The 20,117-nt window shown below is 38.6% G+C and overlaps 1 protein-coding gene and 1 non-coding gene across 2 annotated transcripts in view; both read left to right on the top strand.

Annotated features, from left to right (window-relative positions):
• The window catches only part of SERPINI1 (serpin family I member 1), a 64,132-nt gene that overhangs the window by 4,205 nt on the left and 39,810 nt on the right, over positions 1–20,117 (top strand). The window lies entirely within an intron of this gene.
• On the top strand, positions 9,151–9,277 carry LOC148092935 (small nucleolar RNA SNORA25). Its single transcript, XR_015714715.1, has one exon. It is a non-coding gene; the product is annotated as a small nucleolar RNA SNORA25 (small nucleolar RNA).

The raw sequence follows: 20,117 nt of genomic DNA, 5'->3' as shown, positions 1-20,117 counted from the left end.
TTATTGATGGTGGCCATCCCAACAGGTGTGAGGGGATATCTCATCCTGGTTTTAATTTGCATCTCTCTGATTAGTGATGTTGACCATCCTTTCATGTGTCTCTTGGCCATCTGTAGGTCCTCTTTGGAGAAGTGTCTATTCACATCCTTTGCCCATTTTTTAATTGGATTGTACTCACTAAGATGTCTTGCACTTTGATAGGCAAGAGTCAGTTGACCTCACAGAATAATAACTATTAATTAAACCTGAGAATGTCTTCCTGCTGGTTAGCCTTTGTGAAAGTGTCAGTTGAGCTCAATTTGATTTGGACTGTGTGGGCCGCAAAAGGACTTACCTACAACGCTGAGTGCCGGTGTTTCTCAATGTGTCCCCAGGGTAGGGAATCTGGGCGAGAGGAAGAGGCGCTCCCACCCTCGGCACCTGCGGTCTCTTTACAACCAGGGAAGCCTGTGTGTGGCTCAGAACCATTTTCCTCACGTAAATACCTTCGTTGAATCTTTTCTATAAAGAGCATATTTCATTCTGTGAAAACGGAATTTCCTCATATCCACGTTTCTAATCATTCCTTCTTAAAAAAAGAGCAAGAAGAAAAGAAGTCAGACTGATTGCGTTGACACGCATGTGGAGTTGGGTATTTATTGTTTTTTGCATTTGACCTTGCAGAAACAAATTAATCTGATTAGTGTTAGAATTAAGTACTCAAATGTGTTTTTTTCTTTTCGTTACTGTAAGACCTGGAGCAGTCTGGTTAATTGTTAATAGTTCTTTTGTAGTAAATGTAATAAGTGCAGATATTTAACTCTCTTTTGTGTTTTAACGTTTGCTAGCCTGCTGATAGATACAGACTGGCTTAGAACTAATGATCGATTAATCATCCCTCACCGGGTTCCTTCTGCATTACTGTCGGTGCTTGTCATGGTGCCCATGTAACCGAGTTAGTAACTGTCTTTACCAGGTGCTTAGTAGTATCTTCAGAACTAAGACAGTTTCATTTACCTTTGTATTTACTTTGAGAGCCTTATGTATAGTCTGTACTTGGTAACAGTTTGTTTAAATATTTGACGACCTATAATAAAGTATCACTTTACGTTTTTCGCAGTCAAGTACTACTAGAAAAGTGAATTTTTCTTAGACATCTGTTTTAGCACTAAATTCAGTCCTCCCACAACAGTTGATTATATAGAACGAAATATAAATATTGCTGTCTTTCGTTGGGTTTCTGAATGAACAGAACAAACGTTGCTATTAGCTGCAGCCTTGTATATGTGTGTGTACTTTAGATATAAATTTATTAATTGAATGTTGTTTGGAATTTATGTGGTTTCTCCTTGACTCTAGAACTGTGCTGACTTAAAGATGTACTTTTAAGTGACACTCCCCACACATACATACACACACTTCTTAGGACTTTTTTTTTCTTGACACAGAAATAGAGAATTAGAGAAAAAGAAATAAATGGAATATGAAGCTTTATCTTAACTAAAATTCAACTGGTCTTGAAAGTTCTATTTTTAATGAAATGGGAGGCCTTATTCAGGCTTATACCTAAATTATACAGGTATTTGTCATCTTTGAGCCAGCACAGGAAGGGATGAGTTCTGAGATTTGGGACTAACATGCTCACTGCTGGCCTGTGCAGCGTAGCTGCTGAAGTGTGAGCCTGGTACCTCAGATTCCAGCCACTGCTTCGAGGCCCCCTTCTGGTTCAGCCTAGGAAAGGAATCTTCTGAGCTCTTTACAGCTCGTAATTTAGTATAGGAAGGAAGGCAGATGGAATTTACTTAGATTTAATAACCTCATTTTCCTAAGTGTATTGTTTTTCCCAGATATAGCTCAGACCAGAATTCTTAGTAGCAGTAACTCAGGTGTCACAAAGTGATCTCCATAGCGCAATTCAATGATTACCTATCAACTTTATAGTCCATTTCCCCTCCCCACTTCCCCAGCAGTTTGGCTTCTTTTGAGTGGATTCAGAAGAGCTCACTGGCATACTTTTGATATTTTGCCTCACATTGGGTTGCTTCTGTCATTTTTTTTTTATATATAACTTAAATTTTGTTTTGAAAAACTAGTTGTACATGAGGTCTTTTAACCCTATGTAACTTGAAGAGTTAATTTTATTGTTTTTCCACTGTTAGTAGTACGCTATAGATGCTGTATTATGATGTATAATTTTGGCCATTCACTTGAATTAAATCAGTCACTGGAGCATTTAATTGTTGTGTACTTCACAGAGCAATTTAAAATCATTGAAGCAATTAATGTTTTTTAAATACATTCACCCTTCCAGTTAAGAAGCCTCTACAAAATATCCTAAATTGCTTACAGATATTAAATCACTTGCTCTACATTCAAAGCAGGTTAAATTGTATTTTATATCATTTCATTTGACATGTAATACTGGATGAAACTTGTACAATACCAGTATTCTCACAGCTATGTAACAATGGTATAATTATTGTTTTTGCTAAATCAAAAAACCTTGAAGAAACTATATGTATTATGAGGTCTTGAACACAAAGAACATTAAGTAAATCTAAGACAGACACCCTGGCCGGTTTGGCTCTCAGTAGGTTGGGCATCATCTCGTGCACCCAAAGGTTGCTGGTTTGATTCCAGGGCAGGGCACATTGCCCGGGTTTCGGGCTTGATCCTCGGTGGGATGCCAATCGATGTTTTGCTCTCACATGGTTGTTTATCCAAACATCTAAAGTAATGGTTGCTAATGGTGATGTGTTTAGAGACACACATGTGAAATGACTAGTTGTACATTATGTTGTAGGCTTTCTCTTTTCCAGGTTGAATTTAGGAAGCTCTGCAAGAAGTATTCCAGCAGCACAGATCATCAAGGGGAGATAAGAACACACATGTTATCCCACCTAATTTTTATAATATGTCTGTGAGATAAGTACTACTTTGATCCCTATTTTGTAGATGAGGAAAATGAGTCATAGAAAGTTATGTGGGTTGCCCCAGGTATCACCACTTAGAGCCAGGTTTGTTTCTAGCCTAAACATGGTTCATTCATTACTTTAGAAGTGATCAAAGTCCTTTGTGTATTTCTATAGAATAGACCATAGTTACTACACAGTGTTTTGTGTATTTCATCTTGCATTCTACAACTATAAGTCTTCTGTTCTTAAAAAATTAGCATATTTACAATTATAGGCATGACCCTTTTAAAATATAGTAAAATTATTGTATGTAAAGTCTTCTAACTTTAGACAAAGTAGAGTCTGTCTAGTGGTAATACAAGAAAGTCCACTGTAAGTTTACTTTAAATCAGAGGTCTCAGACTGTCAGCTTGGAAGCTGAAATTTTCCCATCTTGTATCATCCCAGCTGAATTGTTCTACAGAGTTTATGTTTTTCTTTAGGCGTGGAATACCCTCTTCAGTTTCCACTCCTCTCTATTACATTGGCCTAATTTACATATCTGATATCTGAGTTTGTAATCTCAGCTTTGAATCACGAGCTCTTGGTAAATTTAAAATATGCTGTTGAATTATTAACAACTCTTCGGAATATGTATGTTTGATAAAATGAACTAGACCTGTGATTATACAAAGTAACTCACACTGTATCAGAATAGTTTTTCAAAGCTAGTCTCTACAAGCTAAGATTAAATTATGGAGTGTTTAACCATGTCTATTAATTTCCTTTAAGTGCTTTCTCCCTGTAGAGAGGAGTAGGAAATCAGAATTTTTTTTTAAAGCCAGACTGGAAAATTGAGATGTGTGAAACCATATGCTTACCCTGCTGAATACGTGTAGATTAACTGGGGAATAATATTGGGGCCATCAATAGTCAGAACATGGTGATAAATTGTCAATGACATTTCCAGGCTGTCAGCTTAATTGCCAGGGTAAGACTAATTGGTAAGTGGTATGCAGCACAATTTGTTTTAATATCTTTTGCAAAAGAAGCTTCTAATGTTAGCAAAAGATTATTCCTCGAGTATGACAGGGCAACATTTTAAAACTGTTTACTATGTTATGATATAAATGGATTTCATTTCAAGTTGTGTTTATAAGGTTGAACTTTATGGAATTGCCAAAATTTGGCTATTTTTTACCTATAAAAATAAATTAATAAAGACAATTCACATAAAGACAATTCACATTGTTCCACCTCATACATTAGCTATTCCAACCTAGAGTGTATTGCTTCAAACTAGGAAAGTGTGTTTTGACAGCAGCTAAAATACAGTTTGGTTTCTAGGTTGGTAATAAACATGCATTGTGTGCCTGCTTTCTGCCAGGCCCTGTGCTCACATGAATGATTATTTTCTCTCTTGCAAGTATTGGAATTTCCCAGAGCTTGGCCATAGGCCTTCTCTTCTCCACACTCCCCAGGAAATCTCATCATCCTGATAGGATCGTCTTAAATGTGCTGAGCACTCGCAAATGTGTCTCTATCCCAGACCTATACTCTGAACTCTAGCCTTGTTTATCAAACGACTTCCTTAACTTCCCAAGGAGATGTCTCATAAGCATCTCGGATTTACCACTCCAAAACAAAACCGATCCCCGTCTCTCACCTTCTCTGTTCTTGGTCCATTCTAATCCATCTCAGTGAAGGGCATCCCCACCCACCCAGATGGTCCAGGAGAAATCTGGGTGTCATCTCACCCTTCCTTTCCATTACCTAAGTCCTGTTCAGTCTGTCTCGAATAAGGATATCCGCAATCTGTCTACTCCTGCTCTGTCTCCACTGCAGCCACCTTAACCCAGCCAGTCTCCTTTCACCTCGATTGTTGCAGTAACCACCCAGTTTGTTCTTAGGCTTCTACTCTAGATGCCCTATAACCCATTCTGTAAATAGCTTAAGTGTTTTGCATTTAGGAGAAACGGCAGCATCCTTGCTGCCTCCAAAGCCGTTATATGATCTGCCCCCTGTGTACTTATCCAGCCTCCTCTGTCGATTTCTTTTCGTACCTCATATTCTAAGATCTCTTTCCTGCCCTCCGGCCTTCACTTTTCCCTGTGTCCGGAATACTGTGTCTCTCCTACTCATTTATCCTTCAGCTCTCAGCATAAATGACACTTGCTCGAAGAAGCCGTCCCTGATGCCCACCCCAGTCTGAAGTAGACCCGCAGGATTCTTCTACATAGCGCGTTATTATGTATTCTTCATTGTGTTAACACGGTTTGCAATTAGATACTCATGTGTTTGTTGGGTTGATTAGCTCCATAAGGCAGGGCCCCTGTCTGCCGTGCTCATCACTGTGTGCAGGGCCCAGTACCTCCTGCATGGTATCTGCTCAAAGCGAACAGCAGTCTGTCTGGGATACTGGGGCTTGAAGAAAACAATGGTTCAGGAAAGGTTGTGATGAGGAGGGGCCTCTGGAAGTGGGGCATACAGAATGTGGAACACAGGCTAGTCTCAAATATCAGCTTCATTTGGGGGGAGTGTTTTCTGAGCCCATAGACTGTAAGCTTTGGAAGCGGATACCTTGTTTTGTTCACAGCTGTATCACCAAGGTCTTAGAAAAGTGCCTGGAAAATAGTAGATGCTTAAAAAATATTTGTTGAGTGAATGAACTTCTGTTTTCTCTTTTGTGAAGTTCCCTTATGATACTGGGAGGGGTTTAATAAAACAAACAAACATAGAAAGTGCTTAGTACATAACAGGTACTCAATAAATGCCGAAAACCCTAATGCCTTTTGCAAAACGTTTTTGGTTTTTTTACATCAGTGATTTTCAAAAGCCCTGGGCCCCCATGAAGATTGAGAAGGGGGCATAGGAGCATGTGCAGCGAGGTGGCTGCATTAAAATAGCCTCTGCAGCTTTTTGCAGACTACCTCACTCAACTTTTCCTCACTTCCACTGCCTATTACAGAGCAGCTATTTTTATTTATTTTTTTATCTGTAATAATTGCCAGTTTTATCCCCCTGGCTAAGAGATCCAGAGGTGATTTGAGGTTTACATTTTAAAAGGTATCTCATCAAGAGTTTAGGTGCCCCATTGCCCTTATAAGCTGGTCACAAATTTTTTTACTCTCACTTATTAAAAATATTTAATTCTGTCTGTGACACGTGCTCATTAAAAAATACATATGAGCAAAAGAAAACTCACGCCACACAGAAATAAGCACAGCTGAGGTTTCGATGTATGTATGTATGTACACACACGCACATACACACACAATTTGGGATTTTATGCTCCGTATGTGAGCTGATACTAAATATGCTGCTTTGTAACTTACATTTTACTTTACAGTATGGAGTGAATATATTTTCATGCATATGGGTGAAACTTCTCAGTTGAAAAGTAGACCTGGAGAATGGGGCAAAATACAAAAATTCAGTAAGATGCTGGTAGCAAGAAAACTACCTAAAAAAAAAAAAAAAAAAAAAAAAAAAGCCAGGCCTAAAGCACACATAAGGACAGCTGCGTGAATGGCCCTGCGTCCAGTGCATCCTCACAAACCTGTGTCTCCCTCTTCCTGCTTCTTCCCTAAGCCTTTCCACCTCCTCTGCTCTTAGCATTTCTTCAGGGTCCGTGTGCCTAACGGGAGTGGCCTCGAAATCCCTGGGCAGGTTTCCTTCTGCCTCCGCTCACTGTCTTCGGAAGGCTGAGGGCATCCTTCTGCCTTCTGTGGGCCGTCTTCCTCAGCCTTTGGCATGTTCTGTGGTTTTCCTTCATTTTCTTCACAAGACTTTGGCATGTTGAGTACTTTTCTATTATCTCCTTTTGGAATAAATGAATCCTGCTGGGATTCAGGGGATTCAGCAATGGGGATCTCTTTAAGAGAGATAAAAAAAAGAGTGGCTCTTTTTAAATATATTCCTCAAGTGTGCTGAGGCAAAGGTGAAGAAACACGTTTTCTGAATCTTGCCTGGAACCACTGTCGCTGGGATAATAGCCAATAAATGTTGTTGGCTGTATATCAGGGTTGTCAGTGTTGTCAGGCAAAAGCATATCCAGTATATGAAACTGTGCAATGATTATTCAGTGATGCTGCTGTCTGTCTGTTGGTGAGGAATGTCATAATGTGCTTGTAGAATGTGCCTCTAGGTATATTACTTTGGATTTCATTCTAAATACAGTTGCTAGCCCATAATTTAAAAAAAAAAGAAAAGAAAAAGGGGAGGGAGGGGGGGAGGGAGGGAAGGAAGGAAGGAAGGAAGGAAGGAAGGAAGGAAGGAAGGAAGGAAGGAAGGAAGGAAGGAAGGAAGGAAGGAAGGAAGGAAGGGGGAATAGATTTCTTACTCTCCAAAATCGTGTATTAACCTTACTTCACGCTCCTTTTCCAAGGGAAATATTTATACTCCTAATGACTGGTTGGAAGAGACTCAGTTATGCCACATTTACCTTTGTTTTATCTCAGTTTAAGAATTTGTGAGCTCTGCAATCATTTTTATGTCAGTTAATTAGGCATGAAATCCAGAAGGGAGAAAGGGATGGGGGTTAGAATCACCACAGGATGTCCACAAATCCCAGAAACAGGAGAAATGAGAATCTGTCAACCCACAGAACCACACATTACAGCCAGACCTTGGGCTACGGAGATGCAAATTCAGCAGTTGGAATAGATGAAAGTGCCTCTTAAAGCCCTCTACTGGTCTATAATTGTAAAATGTTTGCAAGCATTTGGATCGTTTATGCAATTGAAATATTTAAGCAATTCTGAGTGCCCTGCTTCTATGGGACATATGCTTTCATAGCTCGCAGTTTGCAGCATGAAGCTCTGCCTTCTATATTGCATGGAGGCTGTTCAAGTTAGAATATTTTAAATGTCAGCATACAATAACATTAAGGTTTATGACCTGGCCTTAAGGAAATCCATGGTGCAAATCTGAATTTACACAAACTTGGGACACACTGGGAATGTCACTCACCAGAGAAATGGATTAGAAGTAAAACTACTTCTGGTAGAACTGTATTCAAGACAAGGATGTTAATTGGACACACCCTCATTATTTGTTTAGTTATACCAAACTCATTTTCAAGCTGCTGCTCTACAGGGCTCCAAGATTTGATCAGCTAAATTCCTTGGTTTTCTTTCACTTCAGGATTTCTGTCTTTCAGTGCTAATCTGCAGGCCTACCATGGAGTCCAGAGCTGAACTGGCCTTGCCCCTCTCCTCTGCAGCTCCAGTAGCTGCTTGCTTCCTCAATTCCCATCAGCACTCACCACCTAGTTGGTCATGCTGATTTCTTTTCTTCCTTCCCTGCTGCTCACAAACATCTTTGATGACTCTTCCCTGCAGCCCCAGGCAGCTCAGTGAGCCATTCTGTTGTCTGCACTGATATTTCTAAAACATACTCATTTAACAAAACCCAGTTCCTTCCTTACTTTTACTATAGTCTTTCAACTCTCCTAACAGGTCAGTAGGTCCTTTCTCTCACTATAAGCATTACACGTATTACTCCACATCTATATAAGTTTATCTGTAAGGGATACATTTTAATCATGATATATTTCAGGATGCTAGTTTGGAAGCAATTCCTAATTAAGAATTTACTTCATAGATTCAATATTTTAAAATCAACTTATAAGTGAAAATCAGTTGTTTTAAAAAACAACAACATGATAGTCTTAGACTCCTTCAAACAAGCCCATTGTGGTATAGCTATGCTTTGTATAAAAATCTGTTATTTAGGTTAAGGGTTAGGAAAAAGGTAACTAAAAGTAGCCTTTGGTTAATACTGGAACCTTGTACAATGTAAACCAATATCACTATTCATAGTTGAAGTTGCAGTAAATATAAAATGTGAATATGATATTATGACATAAAGAGCCTTTTTAAAAAATATCTTGTTTTTCATTTTTCTAGTGAGATTCTAGTACTAATGAAATAGTTTGGGTTTAGGATAATAAACCTAAAGCTTATATTGTTAACTATTAAAACAAGTAGATGTGCTGATTTTCTAAAATTAGTTTCTTAATTAAATTTCCAAATAAGTATTTCTATCCATCAGTCCTAAGATAAGGCATCTTCTTATTTTGGAAGATAAAGATACAAGCATATTCCTCGTGTCCTTAATATGGCATCACAGCAGTGAAAGCAATTTCTAGTCCACCGCTACAATTATTTAGATTAGCTATTGGATTTCCATTAATCAAAAGAAGAAGAAAAAACTTAAGTAACTACAATATGCAACCAACTGTCTGCCTCCAACTTTAAAAATAATGTATTCCTATAGGTCATTTCAAAGAGAGCTTGTGGGACCAAAACCAGGAGCTCTTAATACGGTGACCTAAGATGGAAGTTCTCCATAAGATGTAATGGACACTCAATAGTGCTGTGCTTCCCTGAGGAGACAGAAGTTAAAAAACATAATGTGTTCAGAGTCTCAGCTGACTCTTCATTACATCACACGTCTAAGCCACTGTGTGAAAAATAGTTGGTGACCATATGTAAATGAGGTTTTCCCCACATCGGGAATCCGTTCTGGGAGATTCAGTGTTTAAGCAGCTACAAAGGATTTGTCAAGGAGAAAAATGCATCTATTACTGTGTTTAGGATTTTTTGAGAGAAAGACACATTAAACAGCAATTTTTGCCCTAGCCAGTTTGGCTCAGTGGTTAGAGTGTTGGCCCTGGGACTGAAGGGTCCCAGGTCCAATTGATGTGTCTCTCTCACCTCCCCCCCTTTCTCTTCCTCTCTCTCTCTCCCTCTCCCTCTCCCTCTCCCTCTCTCTCTCTGAAAAGCAATGGGAAAAATATCCTCGGGTGAGTATTAAAAATAGAAAAAGAGTAAACAGCAATTTTTAAATAATCAAGTTAGTGAGTCACAGCATCAAATTACTTCAGTGCTGGAAAGATCAAAGAGCACCTTGCCATTTTACTGGTGAAGCCCAGAGCTTTTTCTGAGACCACCTGCAACACTCTGGCTTTGTGAAAGAACTGTTTCTACCACACTGCAAGATCACTAGAGACATTGTTTAATTGTTGCTCATATCGATGGTATTTGCACAGTGCTGGGGAATATCAAACCTTCAAAATATGAGTCTGTGTGATGAATTCATAAGTGATTTTATGAACAAACATGATCATCTGTCTGTTGCACAGGGATTTATGTTATACAGATCATACTCAAGATTGATTTTATGTGTTTTCAAAAGTTTTCTCATTAAAGTAGTCATTAAAGTAGCCTAAACACTAATGATATATTCCCCCCCCCCATGAAATATAGTTATTGAACTTGAAATTGTACTTCTCCCTGGCCTCTGTATATTCAGATTAACCAGGAATATAAATGTCCCTAATCACCCTTCTTGCCAATTGCCAGATGGTCAAACCTCCAGCCAGAGTATAAATGCCTGGAGTATTCAGTACTCTGCGCTCCTATCTCCTTAAAGGTCTTTTGTCTTCATTTGGAGCTGCTGGTGTCTGGAGCCAGTATCCTGTTTCTTTGATAACCCAGACATTTTTTGCTTCTCCAGCTATGCATTTTAATGTTTTCTCATATGCCACGTATCCAAACAGGCATTTCTTGGGGGTGAATTGACTTTTAGCAAGGCATTGATCTATGGGAGTTGAACCATCTGAAAAGGTCATAGAAAATCTAGGACAATTTGAGAACTAATGAGAGCAATGGACTATAACTCATAGAATAAAAGAAATACCTATGAGTTCATGCTTGTACAAACAAGTGATTTTAACATGTAAATAAAAGAGAGGGAAGGGATCGCTCTTTACAGTGGAATTCCAACCGATGAATATAGCAGAAATAAACCATTAGAAAAATCACCATTTAGCTAGTCGTTGCAGATGAGAATAATCATGGGATGTTAAAATTCCTGGCCAAAAGTGTGAGAAATAGGATATTTGCATGGTCTTAATGAATCCATCCACAGGATACTTGTTTCATTATCATTTTTTTAATCCTCACTTGAGGATATCTTTCCCATTGCTTTTCAGAAAGAGTGGAAGGGAGAGGAAAAGGGAGGGAAACATCGATGTGAGAGAGACTCATCAATTAGTTGCCTCCCACACTTACCCCAGCCAGGGCCAGGGATCGAGCCTTCAACTGAGGTACATGCCTCTGCCCTTGACTGGAACCTGAGATCCTTCAGTCCATGGGCTGACACTCTAACCACTGAACCAAACAGGCTAGGGCCACAAGATACTTGTTTTAACATTGCAGGAGACTAAGGAGACGTGACAACTAAATGCAATGTGGGACCCTGGATAGAATCCAGGACCAGAAAGGGACATTAGTGGAATAACTGGAAAAATTTGAATAAGGTCTGTAGATCAGTTAATAGTATTATATCAATGTTAATTTCTTAGTTTTGATAATTCTGCATCAGTTATAATTAAGATGTTAACATTTGGGGAAACCAGGTAAAGGGTTTATATAACAACACCTCTTTGTACTTTTTTCAACCTCTCTGTAAGTTTAAAATTATTTCAGAATTAAATTTTAAAATATTTTAAAAATAAATAAAAAGGCATAACACTTTCTGATAATTGAGTGACCCTTGATAAAAAGAGCCTAAGAAGAGATAGGGGAGTTTTTATGATCCTCACTTGACACAAGAAATAGATGCCAGCCAGTGATTTGCCCAAGGCTACCCATCATTGAGCCATGTGTCTGTGTCCTGTTAGATTCCCTTTCCTCACTATGGCCCCTGCATTCTCATAACTACTTTACAAGGAAGATGGAGAAGGCATTATTATTCCCATTTTATAGTCTTGGAAACAGAATCCAGCAAGAGTGAGAGATTTGCCATTTAGTGAGGGATGGAGTTTGAGCTCAAGTTCAGTTCTTCTCATTCTTAATCCAGTTTTCATTTTTATTCTATAAATATAGCTATTTCTCTCTGTTTTCTTCTTTTATGTGGCAAACATTTGTTTAGAATCTTCCAGGCAAGACACTGTACTGAGCAACATTCATACAAAAATGGAAATGACTCGTGGGGGCTGTCTTTAAATAAGGTGAGTTTTGAAAGAGAAACAGAAGTATCGAAGTGACAAAGGTTAGGAATTTCATTCCAAGTAGCAGTGGTGGTAACTGGGCCTCTAAAAATGGTAGCAAGAGTGCGACAGAATTGGCCTTAAAGCTCAGCATCCTTGAGGTCCCTTTTACTACTATTATGTAAACATTTAGTGCCCATCCCCAGGGAAAGGCCACTGACAGGCTGCTGTTTAAAAGTGCATGTTAATTGCTTCATGTTAACTTTGCTTTGGTGATTGTTTTGGAATCGACTTAAATTCCGCTTCACTAGTAAGCTTAAATTAGTCTTGCTGTCTGTATAGCTCTGTGGTTCAGCGGGCTGGCTTCATCAGTTCCTCAGTGTGGTGCCATCAGTTGGATCTTACCAAAATTATAGTGATTCTGGTAGAAGGGCCAACTGCTGGCTGTATAACTAATGTCAAGAGAAGGTGCCGCGCATCACATGCTGTTCTGGCACCAGAAGGGCAGAAGGCAACTGAGCAGAGAATACATGTGGCCTCCAGTACTCTCACACTGTCCCTGGGGTGAACCTCCTGCCTCAGCTTAAATTTGTGAGCTGTCAACAGGAGATTCCTTTGTTCTGGTAGCCTGGCCATGTGTGTGTGTCCGTGTGTGTGTGTGTGTGTGTGTGTGTGTGTCCGTGTGTGTGTGTGTGTGTGTGTGTGTGTGTGGTTGACTACAACTCTTAACCTGCTGAAACCCTCTGGATTATTTAAGTGGAACAGCTCTCCTGGATTTATCCAATCTGGCCAAAGATCACCAAGTTCAAAATCTCTGTTTGCCTTCATCGGTTTCACACATGTGTTCAGATTAGCCTGTGAGGGGCATCAATTCAACGTCATGGAGATTTTTATTAACATTTAAGATTCATTCATCACAACTGCAAATAACTGTAGCTGAGTTCAAGATGATATTCTCTGTGGGGTGGGTAGTCTTGGATCTTTAGCTTTGGAGTGTCATTGTTTGGTGGCATATGGAATGTGTATATATATATATATATATATATATATATATATATACACACATCTGTATTTGAGCAAGATTTGATACCAGCACAACAGCTACTCCTGAAGCACAATTTTGCTTTACAAGAGCCTTCTACAACCTGACGTAGACAGGGAGAAAACAGTGCCTTTTATATGTTTTTTATTCAGGTGTGATCTTTTGTTCTGAGCCTGACTTCAGACATTCAAATAATAGACTTGGGGGATCACTGGTTTTGTTATAAAGTTTATGCATTGCAAGACTGGCCACTGAGTTTCAACAGCTTTGAGACGAAGATTCCAAATAACAAGCCGAAAGTTCAGTGATGGCAATTTCGGTGTGTTAAACCGTTCATGGGCCCCAGGTTAAAAACTTTATAGGGCTCTACTTTATGGCTGAAGAATTTGTCCACATTCTCTGTAATAAATTCCCAATTGTATCAGTTTTCAAATATATCATCAACTGTATTAGTATTAAAACTTTAAGCCATGTTAGCCACACAGATTTGATTGATGTAGTAGGGTGGAGGAGTGGTAAGCAGTGCCTTTATTGTCTGACTGTGTATGTCTTTAAATAGTATTTTATTCAACCAAAATTACTCGTTCTGTATTAACCCTGTAACACTTGTGTATTCTACTGATGTTCTAATTTCATAAGACATTAGAATGACTTCTGTTGTATAAATGATAGCTCTCATTGCTTATAAAATGTGCCTCGACACACTCAATAATGCCTTCTTCAAATTTACATTGCATTGATTACATCTGGCAGCCCCATATGGTGAAACTTAGTTATGACCCTTTCAATTAAATTACGGTTGGAAACCCACTCCTGGGGTGCACATCTGCGATCTACAAAATTTCTCAGTGACATTCAGAACATGAAATAATTTTAAGAGAATAAATTTGCAATACAAATGGGAGCAGAGGAGAGGGCTTTCAATCTGTATTAATTTCTATCTCAAAATTCATTACTTGTACAATTTACTTTCCAAGCTAATTCTAACCAAAGATGAGTAACACTGTTTTGGCAAGAATATTTGCATAAGATATTCCCATATGTTTAAGCAGAAGTACCAAGTACAGTGCATATATAGGAGTAGGATGCAGTGAAAAATATTCCTGAGGCAGGTTCTCCAGTACCTGCTCCCACCTTGTTCCCAGCTCATGACCTTGTGTCCCATTTCCTGGAGAAAAGGGAATCCATGAAAAAATTTCCACAGCCTCCACTCCCATAGAACCCCACCTAAAAGCATCTGTCTTTACCCATACACTTTGCCTTGTCTCCTTTTTCTAGAGATGAATTGTCTGCTTCTGTCCAAGGCTGGTCCCTGCTTGTGCTCAGGTTGTCATCCTCTCCTCACACCACCGCTCCTCAAGGCCCTCTCTCCTGAATCATCACCACCGCCCCCTCTCCTGGAGCATCACTCCTAAGAAACAAGCATCTGGTTTTTTCTTTTACGTGAAGCAAGCACAAAGACAACCCTCTCTTGGCTACTCCCTTCTCTTGGCTACTCCTGATTTCTCTGTTCTTCAAGAACGGTCTTTGCTCAGTTTCTAACTCCTCTCTTCCTGTCCTTCCTCAACTCGCTCTGATGAAGCTTCACCCACCACTCTCCTCACCCTCTCTATTACCTGTGTTGGATTCTTGCTGGATGTTGGACTAAACAGATACACTCCTTCCTCGGTCATTTGCTCTTGCTAATCTCTGGCCTCTGACCCCAGTTATCAGTGTGTTTCTTCTTCCTTGAAGCCTTTGTTGAAAATCGCCTATGTAGGGAAGCCTTCCTAATCTTTTTATTTCAAATTATAATACTCCTCTCATCCCCTTGTTCTCTTATCCCCTTCCCCTGAGTTGCTGTTTGTTTTTTTTACAGGATATTTATCACATTCTAATATACCATATTATTTCATTTTATAAATAAACTCAGTTACAGGGGGATTTGAGCGTTTAACAGGCAATATGGAGATAAGTCTCCTCTGCAAACAAATTAAATGGCCCATGATAAACAAAGGGTATTGGACATAGTGGCCTGGGCTTTGGATCCAGCCCCGACTGACTGTGCTCACTATAAACTGTGTGGTCTTAGGCTATCTACCCTCTATGAGTCTGTTTGCCTGTCCTTATGTGCAGATGACATACCTAAATCATTCACTCAGCAAATATTGAGGAACATCTCAGGCCAAGCCACAGGCTAGGCCCAGAGCCCTGAGTGGAATAGATGTGGTTCCTGCCCTGGTGGGGCCTGCAGTCTAGGGAGGAAGTAGGTATTAAACAATAATCCTAGAAATAAATGTCAACATCACAGCCACTCGATTGTAAAGGAATAAATGAGCTGACTTGTAAAGTGCCTGGTCTGTAATTAGTTCTACTTCCCCATTCGCCCCATTCCCCTGTTTTGACCTCAGCTTTCCCGACAGGCATCTCCTCATTATTACCCTCCCAACTTAGTGTTCGCACCTGACTGCTTCCAACAATCACCTGAAGTATCTTTTAAGACCGGCAACTGGGGCCCATGTCTAGAATTTCTGATTCAAGAGGTTGGTGATGTGGTCCCCAACCTGCATTTTCACCGTCTCCTAGGAAATTCTGATGCAGAAGTCCCCCCCGGCCACACACTGCGAAGTGCTGATTTAGAGAAATCCTTTTATTGTCTCCCCTTTTAATAATAGGTTACAAAAACATGTTAAAGTCATGTCATTCTGAAATAAATTATGCTCTCCCAGAAGCCATTTAGTCCAGGACTTTTGCCTCACATTAATGATATTAATGATGCTTGGAGGCCACACACACACTATCTAATCATACTGGATTCTCAGTCTTAAAATAACTCACCCCCCTGAGGACACCTTTTGTTGCCTAGCAGCTTGACTGCAAAAAACACTTGATGACTTTTAAAAGCCATCCATTTTCATGGCTAAAAAGCGAGGAACAGCAAAGAGAACTGCAACCAAAAAGAAAATTGACCACAGAGAGCCTTCCTGCCACAGACACTGAGAGCCATCAGCAGATGGTGCTGACTGCTGCCACTATTAAGCCGTGCAGATTCAAACATGAACATAATTCCACTCTGTTAACATAACGATGCCAAGGCCAGTAAGGTTGAAATATGACATGTGGCCATGTTTTGCGATAAGGTCATAAACCTATGACACTATTTCTTAATAAGTCATCATAAGATAAGTTATATATTACCCAATTCAGACTTATTGAAGGCTGGGAAATCTGAATTGTGTGTTAAAAACAAAAGCACACCAATGGCAATTTATTATTTGTCTTTTGATTACATTAATCTTATTTGTGACAGCGTGGATGAACCTGGAGAGTATTATACTAAGTGAAATAAGCCAGTCAGAGAAAGACAGATACCATGTGATTTCACTCATGTGGAACCTAGGGTACAAAATAAAATAACAAGCAAAATAGACTCATAGATACAGAGAACAGAAGTTGTCAGAGGGGAGGGTTGTTGGGGGCCTAGGTGGAAAAGGTGATGGAATTAAGCGGAAAAAATAAAAATAAACTCATAGACACAGACAACAGTGTGGTGATTACCAGAGGGAAGGGGGTGGTGGGTGGAGGTAGAAGGAGGTAAAGAATTGGTAGGATACTTGACTTGGGGTGGTGAACACATCCTACAATATACAGATTATGTATTATAGAAGTGTATACCTGAAACCCATCTGGTTTTATTAACCAATGTCATCTCAATAAATTCAATAAAAAATAAAACTACATTAAGATAGCTAGCTGCGTCCACGGAGGAATTTGTTTTTCTGGGTTTGAGTGTTCTAGACAACTGAAATGTATCCTGGTATCCCAGGATTCTGTTTCAGATGGCCTATGGTCGTTTTTCTGGCATATATTACATACATCCCTCCAGAGTCTACCAGAGTAAGTGAATATATTTGAGGGGGTTCAAGGGCATCATCATCAACATCCAACACTGGGTGCTGATACACTGATCCGCACAGAAAGCGCCTGCGGATGATGGTGCTACACTTAAGGCCTTATATCAGATATGCATAGTTTTCATCTGCTGTAAGACCAACATTTTTTGTGGCTTCCTAAAGTCAGTGTGCCTGTCTCCATGAACTCCTTTCTCAGTTTTTTTTTTCTTTTAATTGCTAAAAATGGGAAAACGAAACAAGCATATATACTATTATTGTACGTGGAATAAAATAAACAGTCCGAAGTAGCGACCGTGGCATGCTCCTCTGAGTTAAGTATACAGTCTTCAATACAAAATGTGTATCTTTATGGGTTTTTTATTTTAATTTAAAAACCTTAAAGATTTTGCTGCTTCTAGTTTTTCAGTGGCATTCCGGATAAGTCATCTAATATTGTGACCTTTGTGTAAGTGAGACAGCATAGCCCCGATCCTAGAGATTGCAGGCGTGTTCTGTAATTTCTAAGGGGTCACAGCTTTTTGCCCTTGTCCATTACATGCCACAAATCAAATTGCCTTAGGGTCATACTCTAATAATAATATAGTGTAGGTCTTAATTTACTTTTATCAATCTGATACGTGATTCATGTTACCTTGGTGTATTTTACTGTAATTAATAATTATTTAAAAGTTTGACCAAGAGCTATTTAAAATCTTTTTTTGTGAACTATCTATTCATAACTTTTGCTACTTTTCTATACTGTTTTTGTTGGTTTTATTTATTTATAGAGGTTCTATATAGAGTAGGGAAAATTATCCTCTAGTCTGTAATTTAACATTTTTCAGTTTTTCACTTATCTTTTGACTTTACTCATAAGATTGTTGCTGTGCATATTTTTTTTGGTATATTTGTTAATCTTTTCTTTAATGGTTTCTATGTTTTTATCACACTTAAGACTTCTCTGTTTCAACATTATATGTATATATGTATATAATACATAAAAATTATATGCATGTATGTACACATACACAATTCTTTGTATAAATGAAACACACACACACACGTACCCTATGAATATAGGTTTTTAAATTCCCATCATTTCTTCCTCGAATTCTATTTTATTTTTTTAAATATATCTTTTTTTTATTTCAGAAAGAGGAAGGGAGAAGGGAGAGAGAGAGAGAAACATCAGTGATGAGAGAGTCCTCATTGATCGGCTGCCTCCTGCACACCCCCGACTGGGCATCGAGCCCACAACCCTGGTATGTGCCCTGACCCCTGATTGGGAATCGAACCTCAATCTCCTGGATCGTAGGTCAATGCTCAACCACTGAACCATGCCCGGCCGGGCTACCTCAAATTTTAAAGTTTCATTTTCACATTTAAAGTTTGACCCATCTGGAATTCATTTTGATTTAAAGAACAAAGTAATCATCCTCTTTATAGGTACTGAATACTGTCTCTTACCCCATTGATTTTACATGCCAAATTTTGTCATATACCAAAGTATATTTTTCACCTTATTCTAATTATTATAGCTTTTCAATGCATTTTAGTAGCTCATCACTGTCCTTTTCCCCCCAGAATTTTCCTCACTATTCCTGCTTCTTATTTTTTCCACATGAATTTAAATTATAATGTATGATTTTTTTTAAAGCTGCTATTTTTATTGAAATTGCATTAACTGTATAGAATAATATTGGAAGAACTGGTATCTTTATGATATCGAATATTTATATCTAAGAATAAGGTACCAATTTCCACTTATTCTACTCTTTTCCCCCAATTGTCTTATAATAACACAAATGATTTTTACAGTTTGTTTTAACCAGCATCCAAATAAAAGACAGGCACTTCAGTTTGATGATATGTCTCTCATCTCTTTTAAGCCATCTGACTCCCTGCTTTCCTGACTCTCATTGCCTTTTATCTCTACATTTTATTTGTTGAAACTGAATCAGTTATCCTGTGGAGTTTCCCACCATCTGGATTGTGCTGATTGTACACCCATGGTGTTGTTTAACATGTTTATCTGCCCTCATTTCAGGAAAAATGCTACATAGGAGATGAACTGTTCTGGTCTTTTTTGTGTGTATATTCCTCAGCAGCATTTCAATTATACTTATGTAGGTCTTTCCTGTTTCTTTCTGAGTATATCCCTAGGGTTTATAATGATATAACCTCTATGGAGGGCAGTTTGGCAATATTTATCAAAATTACCAGTACTTGTGTCTTTTGACCTAGCAATTTAATTTCTAGGAATTTATCCTGCAGAGATAATTGCACACCTGTGAAATGATGCATTTCTGAAATTACTCATGGCCTCATTATTTGTAATAGCAAAAGATTGCAATAATCTAAATTCCCAGTGGTGGGAGACTAGGTAAATTATCGAGTATCCATGCAGTGAAATGCTGTAAAGCTGATTTTAAAGAAATGAGGATGCTTCCTGTGTAATGATAGGAAATAGTTTCTGAGATATGTTGCTAAATGAAGAAATGAGATTGCAAATCAGTATATATAGAATGTATATTATGTTATTCTGTAAGAAAAGGGGAAATACATATATTGCATATACATACATATCTCTGGAAGATAACATTAATTCATTCCACCAAAGAGAAATTGGCTGACTAGGAGACAAGAGAGTGTGGGAAAGAGAGTCTTCACTACATGCTTTTTCATACCTTTGGAATGTTTCACTTTGAATGTTTTCATACTCTGTGAATGTTTTACCTATTTAACTTTTTTTAGTTAAAAAAATTTGTCTTGTAGTGCGTTATAGAGCAGGTTAATGCATTAATCCCAGTTAATGTACTTTATGTTTAAAGATTATTGTAGCATCGTTTGTCACAAATAGAATCAATATGTTAAAAGGAGTTAGATGTCATCTAAACATTAAGAAATACCTAGTCAGTAAGGGAGCCAATCTGAAACTGGGATGAACAGCTTTCTCTCTTTCACACGCACACACACACACACATGCACACTCACACGCATGCACACACATGGTCCTGTAGAGAAAATTCCTGCCCAACAGGCGCAGCATGGCAGAGTAAAGCAAGGGATTCTAAGCTTTTAGACAAGAGTTCAGATCCCCTTTTTATTCCTCAGGAAACTTATGAACTTGGTAAAATATCGTAAATTTACTGGTTTCAGTTTCCTAATCTACAAAATGGGGTTACCTTCACTTATCCTCTGGCTTCTTATGAAGACCAGTATTAATTTGTATTATGTCTAGATGCCTGGTCTATTACATTATTTCAGCTCTAGGATTCCATGAATTAGTTGGTCCCTGGGGAGGAAAGTGAGGTCAAAGGAATATATTTTAC

The sequence above is a fragment of the Miniopterus natalensis genome, chromosome 6, assembly GCF_054644295.1.
Source record: "Miniopterus natalensis isolate mMinNat1 chromosome 6, mMinNat1.hap1, whole genome shotgun sequence".
NCBI classification, from domain to species: Eukaryota; Metazoa; Chordata; class Mammalia; order Chiroptera; family Miniopteridae; genus Miniopterus; species Miniopterus natalensis.
This window is presented reverse-complemented; position numbering and strand designations above follow the sequence as displayed.